Here is an 11,711-nt window from a genome sequence, read left to right on the forward strand (position 1 = left end):
CTTGCTAAAAAAGTAAATCAAATAAACTATTTACAAATTCGGAAACCAACTCCTTTGATCCCTTGAACTTCATATGGCACGCACTTCAAGGTAACGCCGTCTTTGTCGGACCACCTTCTCGAATTGCACCGTTTTCAAGGAACTCCGATATAAATAAATTACATGGCTTTTCTACTTTATATAATATAAAAAGAAAAACAAAACTAAATAAAATAAAAGTGATACGAGATCACAATAATTACAACCGAATTGATATCCCTATTCATTTCGGGAAATACCAATTAAACTAAGGCCATACTAAGTACAAATTACATAATTCAAAAATTACATAAAATAAAATATGACAATCATACTAAAAGTGCAGCATTAGTATATGTATAAAACATGCCATGTTATGTGCCAAATCGCCCTATTTAAGCTAATATCGTATATATGGTCCGGTTTTATGGATTATTGTGACAATTAACCAATTAAAATCACAAAATATTACATAAATCACATCTATGTCCAAGTTAATTACCCTAACCTCTTAAGACTAAAAATTTAGTCTCACTAAACATTTGACAATAATTCAACTTTATATTGTACAATTGCTCTTAAAAAAAACTATTATTCATAATAATAAGGAAATAATTCCCAAGAAGTCATAAAAATTCGAAAAAATCAAAATCAAAATTTTGTAAATTTTGGAAAAAAACACAAAATCCCAAAATTCTAGATTAAAAATGCCTTTAGATTAAATTAATATATTTCACAAATAAATCGCATAAAACATAATTTTAACCCTTTAATTCCAAATTAAACATAAAATTAGGCAATAAATCAAAATTAAATTTTTTAATATTTTTAACAAGTTTCTAGAACCTGGAAATGACAAATTTTAAGCCCAAAAGTCGAATTTTTATTTTAATGACTATTAAAGTTGCTTTTTATCAATTTATATACCATAAAAATTAATAACCATTAAAATCATAAGAAAATTAACATGCAACTTCAGATATGAAGTTCATATCATATATACAACATTTGAAAAAATTTTCATGCCATAAAATTTATTTTAGCTATTTTTGCCGAAATAGTCACTATTTATTCGATTTTTACATCTAAAAATCATAAATCATGCAAAATTAAACCATTTGATCTAAAAATTTATATACAGTGTGTAAATATTGCATGTGACAACATACTAAATTTTTATGGGCAGGAACAAAGTCTAACCATTTTTAACATAAATACCTCTGTTTAATCGACTTTTAACATCTAAAAATTAAAAATCATGCTATATAAAACCATTTTATATGAAATTTTACATAGAACTTGTAAAATATGCATCTGAGGTCGTGTAAAAATTTCAAGGTCAGAATCACAGGTCAAACTATTTTTAGCATTTTAATTGTCATTTTACTCAATAAAATGTAATAAAAATACTAATAATCATTTTAAAGAGCAATAAATTACCATAAATCATCAAAATGACCTAAAATCAATTTAAGACCAGAAGGTTTAACATGCAAAATTTTCATGACATTTATCTTCATAAATCACAAATTTTACGTTTTATATGTTAACATATTAACTCGGAAAAACAAAACCGATTATGCATGCAACAACTCTTGCTCTGATACCAATTGAAAGATTCATATATCTCTAATTAGACTCCTCTAATATCTAAGTGTTTATAATTTTAGCCATAAATCATAAAGGAACTTATTCATGTATAACAATTAGAAGAAAAGAGAAGAATTTAGTCATTCTTACAAGGAGGCCGAAAATAGTTTATACTAAATTGGTCTCCTACCTAGTTAATCTTCTTAAGAATAATCCAAATGCCCCCAAAAAACCTAGATCTAATTGCAAGATCTACTCCTCAAGGATTGTACCAAGGAAATCCTTCTTAATACAAATATTAATAGTGTTACTAGAAATTAAAATTTGTTCCCTTAAAAAAACTAATATTAAGTGATTACTACTTCTAGTAATATATGAATAATATTAGAGATTTTAGTGAGAGTTTATTATTTTGTTCAACAACAAAACTAGAGAGATAAGTTTTTTTCTCAAGTTGTAAAACTAATTAAAATGAATTGATGTCAAATGAAAATACACTACTTGAGTGTATATGGGGGAAGACACCGGTTTTTACCCAAGGGAAGAGTGCCCAATTCTTTTTATTTTTCTCTTCTCAAGATTGTAGGTATGAATGCCTATGATTACTAGGTAATCATCATGCTCCCCACTAATAAGAATAATTAAAGCACAAAATTCCCTTTCCCCTCCATTTACACGATTCATATGTGTAATATGGATCCATTTTAACTTTGTCAATTTGTTAATTTGTATTGTTTGACAAATTGGATATGTTACTAGACATGTAGTTTAAATAATGCATTTTTAACAAATTAAAAATCATTATATAAATGAAATAAATCACATACAAAAATTAACTAGTAATTCAAAATTACAATTACTTAAAATGGGTCATATAATTATAAATCACAACTACTTGTATTTATAATAAAAAATTCATTCTTATTATAATTGTTTCATAAACAATAACTAACCTAAGTAATAAAAAAAATTAATTACTTATTACGAATCTTATTTAATCGAATTACAATAAGATACGTATTAATTCTCACAAAATCATTTGTTCAATTTTACGGAATTAATTAACTTGTATCGTCATACAATTAATTAATTAGTCAATTACGAATGTTTCTCTAGAGGTATGACCTTAAGGGATCAACTGATCACCACCGTCACACGACAGTAATGTCAAACTCTTGTAAGCCAATCATTACCGATTAATGTGGATCAGTTGACAATAAAATGTTACGTTCCCTTTAATATTCTTAATATGAGATTTAAACGTGTGATCGCATTATTGTCGAGGACCCATACTCCAACAAAGTAATCGTTACCTACCGTAAGACCTTCGGGTCAGAATTCTTGGTAGGTGAACGGGTAGGGTGGAGTCACAATAGCGGAGGAGGAGGATTCGGCATTGAATTCCCTTTGTTGTTGTATGATCCTCTCGGCTTCACCGCAGAGTGGAAGAAGATAGTTTGTGCTTCGGACATTGAGTCGGCAAATCTTGTTTGGTAGAATGAAGGACTTGACATCTTTTGTAAGCCACTCAAATTTGTTGTCAAGGTTGTCATTCATGACCCAATGGAATTTGTAAACCATAGTGGCTAGATCAATGAGGTGGCCTCCCTTAGCCGACTTGTAAGTCCCATTTTTTGTTGAAATCCCGGATGAAGTGTTTTGCCAACGATGTTATCAATCCCCCATTTACTATAAAGGCCGCACCTTCATTGCCATGATGTATTGTAAGCCACCTTTCGATTATGAGTTTAAGAATATTGTATTTCTTGGTGAACTTCTTGTCAACATTCAAGGTTGACTTAAGATAGATGAAATCAAGTTCGGTGAAATGATTAGTCCCCTTCCGAGCAATAAGAGTATTTCCCACAACCTTGTGCCACTCCCTTATGCCCGGATGGTGAACATAAAGGGCACGACACTCATGGTATGATTCGAATTTCCTTCCGGTGATAGCATTCCACAAAGGGACGGGATCATATTTTGAAGGTTTCTTCACATAAGTCGAGTCATTATCAAGATCGAACACCTTGCCAAACTCATTAAAGGACATCTTTCTATCCACATTCTCAAGGCGGAATTCAATATTCCTTCGAGTCTCCACCTTTGTGACATTCAATGAACTTAGAAATTCTAAGGTGAGGGAGGGGTAGGTCAATTCTTGCATATCAAATAATGTAAGCAACCCCATAGACTCAAGGAAGTTTTTGGTCCTTTTAAGGAAACCCAATTTGGTCAAAGAATCTTGGCAAATAAACTTGGTGGGCAAAATCGATTTCTTAGCAAGAGACATAAAATTTTTCCTATGAGAATCGGATGTGAAAGTTACCTCCGGATATTCATGTAATTGCTCAATAACCGGGATAGAAGTAGTAGCTTCCACCATAGGAAGAGGAATTTCTTGAATTTCTACACTTGCTTGTTGAACCACCATAGCCTTGGAAGCTTGAAGAGCTTGTTGCCTCTTTGAAAGATTTGATTTTGTAGGTGCCTTGTTTCCACCTTTAGTTCTAGCCATTGTTCTTCTCCTTGTATGTATCAACAACCAATGATTTGGTTGAATTTTTCTAGTATCCTCAAGCTTCAATGAATCCCAAATCGATTTAGGATTTTCGAATTTTGCCTTTAACCCTAGAAAATCGATTCAATTTTTGAGGATTTTGATGTTTTAATGGCTTTTTGTTGATAAAGGAGTAGTTTTTTTTAGTTTTGAGGAAGTTTGGAATTGATTTGGGTGAATTTGTTTGAGTAAATTGAGTTCTATGGATGGAGGGATTGAGGGTTTTGAATGTGTGTTTGTGTTTTGAATAGAATGAAATGAAATGGGAAAGGGAGTTTTAAATCCCGTGTTTTTGAATTTCAGCAAAGGGAGACGAGCGTCTTAGGCATGGGACGCTCAGATTATAGCTCAGGCAGCTTTAGAAAATGAAACCCGTGTTGAGACGAGCGTCCTCAGGAGGAGACGAGTGGATTCTGGCTTGAGACGAGCGGATTGTTCTGGGGACGCTCGTATCTTTAGTCAGAGTGAAATCCCAAATTTTGATGTAACCAGGACGAGCGGATTCTCACTGAGATGAGCGTCTTTGGACTTAGACGAGCGAACTCTTGAGGAGACGCTCAGATTGTAGTTCAGTATCAATATTTTCTTTTCAGCTCTGCCACGACGAGCGTCGCTCTGTCAGGACGCTCGGATTTTCATCCAAGACGAGCGGGTTCTTCATGAGACGCTCAGATCATTCCTGTACCTCACGGGTTCAGTTCCACCCGTTGGTATTTTCATATCTCAAGTCATTTCTTCTTCATTCCTTTGGTCTTCATTGTGGGTGTACTACGAAGGCTCGGATAGCCAAGGAAATTGCTATCCCCAGACTAAGTCAAAACACTACACATCAAGAGACATTTGAGTCCCTCCCTCACTTTCTCTCAAAATGATAATCTTGATCAAAATGTACAAATGTAAATCGAAAATTGACAAAAATGCAATACAAGAATAAAAATGCGAGTTAAGGGGTTAGAATATTTACAAATGGTGGTTTAGGGAGGACTCCACCAAACTCTCACTCTTAAGATGAAATGTCAAGGGGGCATAGCCATGGTGTTGTTGATGTTGCTAAACACCTTGTAAAAGTAGTCGAAGGCTTGTTCATTGTCATTATAAAGATCTTCAATAGACCTTTGCATATTTGTGTTCTTCATGGTGGTGACTTAAGTCAAAATAGTCACCAAAGCCTTGGTCTATAGCATTGCCAATGTAGGGATTGACTAACCCATCGAATTCGTCATCCCATAGACCACATACTTCACTAGCTTGCTTCCCTTTAGTATCATGAGTTGATGGAAACAACTCCTCTTTCTTGTTATCATGGCCAATGAGGCCTTCTTCATTACTTGTCATGACTGGTGGTGAGCTATTCAAGCTCTCATTGTTACAAATTCCTTACTCTTTGGACAGAGCATCTTGAAGATTATCCTCTTTCTTCTTCCATATGGGTGCTGATTCTTTACCCATAGCTTGATCTTTGCATTGAGATGCCAACTTCTTCCTATCACTTTCTCGGCTATAATGATCGATCATGAAACATGGCTCATGTAAGCGGGGAGCTCTCATTGTCTTGTTGAGGTTAAAAGTGATTATTTCATCTCCCACTTCAAGTGTGAGTTCTCCATGTTTCACATCAATTACCGCTCCCGCGGTATGTAAGAATGGTCTTCCTAAAATGATAGGAATGTTGGAGTCTTCCTCCATGTCAACAATAACAAAGTCCACCGGGATGATGAACTTGCCAATTCTTACCGGCACATCCTCCCATACCCCTAAAGGTGTCTTCGTTGATCGATCTGCCATTTGAAGTGTGATATTAGTGCACTTTAGTTCTCCCATTCCTAGCCTTTTGCACACCGAGTATCGCATGACACACACACTTGCCCCAAGGTCACATAAAGCTTTGTTGATTGTAGTGTCGCCAATGGTGTATGGAATAGAGAAACTTCCCGGATCTTTGTGTTTTGGAGGTGAACTTCCTTGTAGGATGGCACTACTCACCTTAGTGAACGCAATAGTCTCTAGCTTCCAGATGGATTCACTACTACAGAATTCATCAAGGACATCAGTGGATGGACATCGGATTTTTGAAAAAACAGATGTAATAAGTTTGCACATCGGATTTTTATAAAAGTCTGATGTAATTATATTTTATGGACATCGGTTGTTATTTTCAACCCATGTCCATTATAATGGACATCGGATTAAATTACAACCCATGTCCATATAATCCTCAATTTGGGCGCAAAATGAAAACAATTCCCCCGCCCCAAATTATTTTCACTAGCATACTGAGTCAATCTATTATACTTACTCCATATCATTCTTTTTTTTAGACAAACCCAAACCCAAACCCAAACCCTTAGCTTACTCATCCCTTTCTTCTCTATCTCATCGTTCATCCCTTAGCTTCTTCACTTCAAAACCCGATCAAAAAACCCAAAATCCTACACTACAAGAAATAAGCGTTTTTTAGACTGCAATTTTGACCGTTTTATTATTTTCGAGACTAATTTAGTAGTTGCAATTGATATTAACTTAAAACAAATAGCCACTTCTAGAATTCTATCTACTCATTCATTCACATCCTTCATTTCACAAAACCTCACAACGCCGACGACTTGCTACTCCAACGCCGACGACCTACACTCTCAACGCCGACGAATTGCTACCCCCAACAGCGACGACGCTTTGACCTGCTACATCTCCTCTTTCCGTCTCCTTTCTCGCTCAACTGTTTCCCGTACCGCATCTCAGCTCTTTCCCGTCCGTGTTTATAAACGCAGGTATTTTTATAACCACAAAGCTTTGAATCTTTCAATAGATTACATATTGAATTGTTTTTTTGACTAATTAAGTTGGAGTTTTGAAAAATGTTGATTATTTAGGGTTTTGTTTGGACAATTTTGATTAGATTAGGTTTGAAGGTTGATTTTCCCATGGTGAACTTGTTTGTTGGATTAATTTTAGCTTATGTGCAGTGAATATCAATGATTTTATTATTTAGGGTTAGATTTATTTCAGTTTGAAGTAAAATGTCTATTATGGATTTTTATGCAAATTCAGACGATATTCATTCATGTATTAGGGATTTGTTCTACCCAGATTCGAACCTCAATCGTAGGTTCAGATTTACTGAATTTTTTGTATAGTTATCCAACTAACGTGCTTTCAAATTTAAGTTGGTGCTTTGTGTTATTCGTGTAGCAGGGATCTGGTATCCTCTATAGATAAGTTGTGCTTATGTTCTTAAAGAAGATAATTCAGAGAAATAGTTATGTAGCAGTGTTTAAGGTACATTACTAATTTAGAGAAATCCTTATTTCCTGTCACAAATTATGGTTGCCTTGTATTCTCTTCATTTCTATATCCTTGAGGCTTTCAGACATCATATTTTCTTACCTTTCCCTTACAATTTTATGGATTGATCAAATTATGTAAAGTCTATTTGATTCACCTTTGACAGATGCTCTTCTCAAGATGCTGTTGAAGTCGAGTTTGCCTATAACCTCATTACTGGTAAGACTATCTATTCTGAATTAGGATTTTTTGAGCCCCCACCCCTAAAGAAAAAGTATATTTTTGCCTTAGTTTCGCTACCTAAGCGAAGAAATTTAATCTTGTATTCAGTTAACTATTAATCTTTTGTACTGTACTGTTTGGGTTAGAGGAGTTTTTGGCAGACTTTGACTCAGTTGTACTATATTAGACGACACCCTGTATCTTAAACCTTTGTGCTGTTAGTCTGTTTCAATGAACATTCATTAATGGGTGGCGTATTACCTTTGAGTAGCAGGCTAGTGGTTATCATTAAGCTGGTTGAATTAATGATTAGCTCGGGTTATTGGTGGTGTTTGCAGGCTGATAAATATGAAGTTCTATTGCGAAAAGGCAGTGCCGTCAAAGTGCATTGGTTCGACTCACTAGGAAAGTCAGTGCCGTCAAAGTTGAGATCTTTAATTAATGCGTAAGTTCATCTTAATAGTTCATTTATTGATATGCACATAAATAAATGTTCAACTGATTAGAACATTAAAAATGGCAACTATTATTGGCTGACAATCATTTATTTGAAACCATGTTTATATTTAGATCGGTAAGAGTATACGGCTACAATGGTGGGGAAAGAATGCGTTCTCAAGCACCGCAATGGCTGCAACATAATGTAAGTTGTTGCTTATTATGACGACAAATTCAATGTCTGATCATCAATCACTTTTAATTGACAAAGTCATGTTATTGGTTTAATTCTTGTCGAGTTGTTGTTTTAGTGTGCTCGTCAACAAGGTGTTGTAGAATGCGGGTACTACGTCATGAGGTACATGATGGAAATCGTCACGCGTTCTAATCCAACAAAAGCTATCAATCAGGTCAGTTTCGACATTATAGCAAAACTCGGTATTTTTTCAAGTAATTATCCTACTTTGACCTGCTGCCTATACGCATTGTGGGCGAACTCTTTGCGCCAATTCAATGAGCTAGTCTGCACCCTCTTCCCTTAATTATTAGCTTATATGAAGTGCCTTGTGAGGCCATGTCTGATCTGCCCCATTGTCATTAATATGCATTACGGGTTTTTCAAGACACCACGCCATATTCACAAGAAGAATTAGATGAGGTTCGGGACTTGTGGGCGAACTATTTTCTCAATATCTAGCCGTAGATAGCTAGCTAGCGTAGTAATGTATTAGGTAGTTGCATTTTGAAAAACTGATTACATGATCTGCAAGACCATATGTTATGTTGGCTGGGATTTGTTATGCCCTTTGTTGTTGTTCGTTAGTTGTTGAATTCGGATGACGGAGACGGTTGCATTGTATGTTGATTGGGATCAGTTTTTATTAATTGAAATCGATCATTTTGGTTGAATGGCAGTTGGCATGTTTTGTATTAATATTTTGGCATTCAAATTGGTGTAATGCAATATGAATTGGCCTGCTCTTTTCAAATTTTTTAAAAAAAAAAACAATATAAAGGACAGCGGATTTATAAAAGTTCGATGTAATTCTAGCTTCAAAGGACATGGGCTTTCTATAAAAATCTGATGTACATTACACATATGGACATCGGATTAATGTTAAAATCTGATGTTCATTACTCATATGGACATCGGATATATTTAAAAATCCGATGTGCATATATTAATGGACATCGGTTTAAAGTCCCATGTCCATTACACCCCATATGGACGGGACTGAACTCTACATCGGCCTATAATCCGATGTCCATGTGTCTAGAAGTCCGATGTCCTTCATGATTTCTGTAGTAGTGATTTCTTCTTTGTAAGAATATCTTTCATGTATTTCGCATAGGCCGGAACATGATTGATTAACTCCGTGAATGGAATTGAGACTTCTAAGTTCTTCACAATCTCCATGAACTTTCCAAGTTGTTCATCACACTTAGGCTTAGCTTAACGAGAAGTCTAATCACAATAGGCTCTTTCTCCTTAGCCTTCTCTTCATTCTTCTTCTTTGAAACTTCTTGAATGGGTTCTTCTTCCTTAGAGTTCTCCACAACTCTTTCCTTGTCACTAGCATTCACAACATCTTCATCAATGGGCCTCTTCGGCCCTTCATACCTTGTACCACTCCTCAAATGGATGGCACTCACTGACTCATGTCTTGGGGGATTACTTTGAGGTAGTAATTGCCCCTTTTGTCTTTGAGAGCTAGAAGATGCTAATTGAGACATTTGTGTCTCCAACATCTTTGTGTGAGTTAGTATGTTGTTGATGGTGATATCTTTTACTTGGCTATCTTTTTGCATTTGAGTGAAAAATTCTTGTTGAATCTTTTGTATTTGGAGGACCGCTTTTTTAACATCAAAGCCTTGGTAATTGGATTGATTGTAAGCGGGTTGATTTTAATAACCTTGTCTTTGGTAAAAGGGTCTTTGAGATTGATTTCTCATTGGAGGTGGGGTGTATGTTGGTTGAGGATTTTGAACATTTTGGCTTTTGTATGAAAGATTGGGATAAAATTTGGTATTCTCATTGTAGTAGTTGGAATAAGGGGGTCCACTCTTGTATGCTTGGAAAGCATTCACTTGTTCATTTGTTCCCCTACATTCACTTTGGTCATGTCCTAAAGTTCCACAACTCTCACATACTCCACTTGGAATTGATGATGATGCCACCATAGCATTAACATGTTGCTTGGGTGATTAGGAGGTTTCTTCAAGTTTAGCCATGGCCTTCTCAAAATTCAAATTAATGGTGTCAATGTGAGCACTTAGTTGAGCACCCAATTGAGTAATGGAATCCACCTCATGCTTTCCTCCTCTAGTAGCCTTCCGAGGTCTACTATATTACGAGTTATGGACCGCCATTTCTTCAGTTTTGTTCCATGTTTGATTGTCATCAACTTCGGTGAACATACAATTGGATCCCATATTGAGAACGTTTCGGGAGTCTTCATATAGACAATTCCAGAATTGTTGTACAAGGAACCACTCGCTAAGTCCACGGTGTGGACAAGAACGACAAGTGTCCTTGAATCTCTCTCATGCTTCGTACAAAGATTCCTCATCCCTTTGTTTGAACCCGGTGATTTGGGCTCTCAACATGTTAGTCTTTTCCGGAGGATAGAATATCTTGTAGAAAGAAAGTGTCAATTTCTTCCAAGAATCAATAACAAGTGTAGCCTTGTCTAGGCTTTTCAACCATTGTTTCGCGGTACCAATCAAAGAAAAAGGAAATAAGACCCATCGGATTTGGTCTTGAGTAACTCCGGTTTGAGAAATCGCATCACAATAGTCACAAAAAGTCTCCATATGTGAGTGAGGGTCTTCACTAGGCATCCCTCCAAATTGACTTCTCTCAACTAATTGTATGAATGCGAATTTGGCAATGAAATTACCGGTTAAATGTTGTGGTGTAGGAGTACCATTTGGTAGGTTCTCCTCGGTTGGTACGGAATGTGATGAGAATTTAGGCATTGTGGGTTGATTTTGTGGTGGGTTTTGTATTGGGTTATCCTCTCCTTCTCTTGCAAAAAAGTTGGTAAACTCAATGTTATTTGGTTGAATGTTCACAATTTCTCCAATACCTCTCAAAGTACCTCTAGCAAGTCTTCTATTGTTGGTCAAAGTTCTTTCAATTTCAAGATCAATGGGTAACAAGTTACCTTGTGATCTCCTAGACATGCAAAATATCAAACAACTTGAAAAAAATTAGAACAACCTTGAGGAGATTTACTTCCCCAAGGTAAAGAAAGACACAACTAAAAACAATTAATGAAAATCAAATCAAGTTAACACCGTCCCCGACAACGGCGCCATTTTTGGTGTGGGTTAAACTTATCGTCAAAAGCTACCTAACCAAAAAAATATTTATAACTTCACAAACTACTCTTAGTAAAGAGGTAAGTAAAGGTCGGATCCCAAGAGACAGGTATTGATGTAGGATTTTCAATTGCAAATGGTTGTGTCTTAGGGTGTCACAATTTGGGTTAAGATAGGAGATCAACTAAACTAATTAACAATATAAAAGCAAAGTAATAAAAACAAGTAAGGTGATTAAAATGAGATGTAGACAATTGATTAAAAGCACTAGGGTGTCATG

At 35.5% G+C, this 11,711-nt stretch overlaps 2 long non-coding RNA genes and 1 other non-coding gene across 3 annotated transcripts; all 3 read left to right on the forward strand.

Annotated features, from left to right (window-relative positions):
* The first annotated feature begins 6,691 nt into the window (after positions 1–6,691).
* LOC141621505 (uncharacterized) lies at positions 6,692–8,040 on the forward strand. Its single transcript, XR_012532398.1, has 3 exons — positions 6,692–6,933; positions 7,614–7,666; positions 8,008–8,040. It is a non-coding gene; the product is annotated as an uncharacterized LOC141621505 (long non-coding RNA).
* Positions 8,041–8,050: 10 nt separating this feature from the next.
* LOC141621506 (uncharacterized) lies at positions 8,051–8,507 on the forward strand. The gene is made up of 3 exons (XR_012532399.1): positions 8,051–8,114; positions 8,240–8,312; positions 8,419–8,507. It is a non-coding gene; the product is annotated as an uncharacterized LOC141621506 (long non-coding RNA).
* Positions 8,508–10,607: 2,100 nt separating this feature from the next.
* On the forward strand, positions 10,608–10,714 carry LOC141625595 (small nucleolar RNA R71). Its single transcript, XR_012535366.1, has one exon. It is a non-coding gene; the product is annotated as a small nucleolar RNA R71 (small nucleolar RNA).
* The last annotated feature ends 997 nt before the right edge of the window (positions 10,715–11,711 follow it).

Source organism: Silene latifolia, chromosome X (assembly GCF_048544455.1).
Source record: "Silene latifolia isolate original U9 population chromosome X, ASM4854445v1, whole genome shotgun sequence".
Classification (NCBI taxonomy): Eukaryota; Viridiplantae; Streptophyta; class Magnoliopsida; order Caryophyllales; family Caryophyllaceae; genus Silene; species Silene latifolia.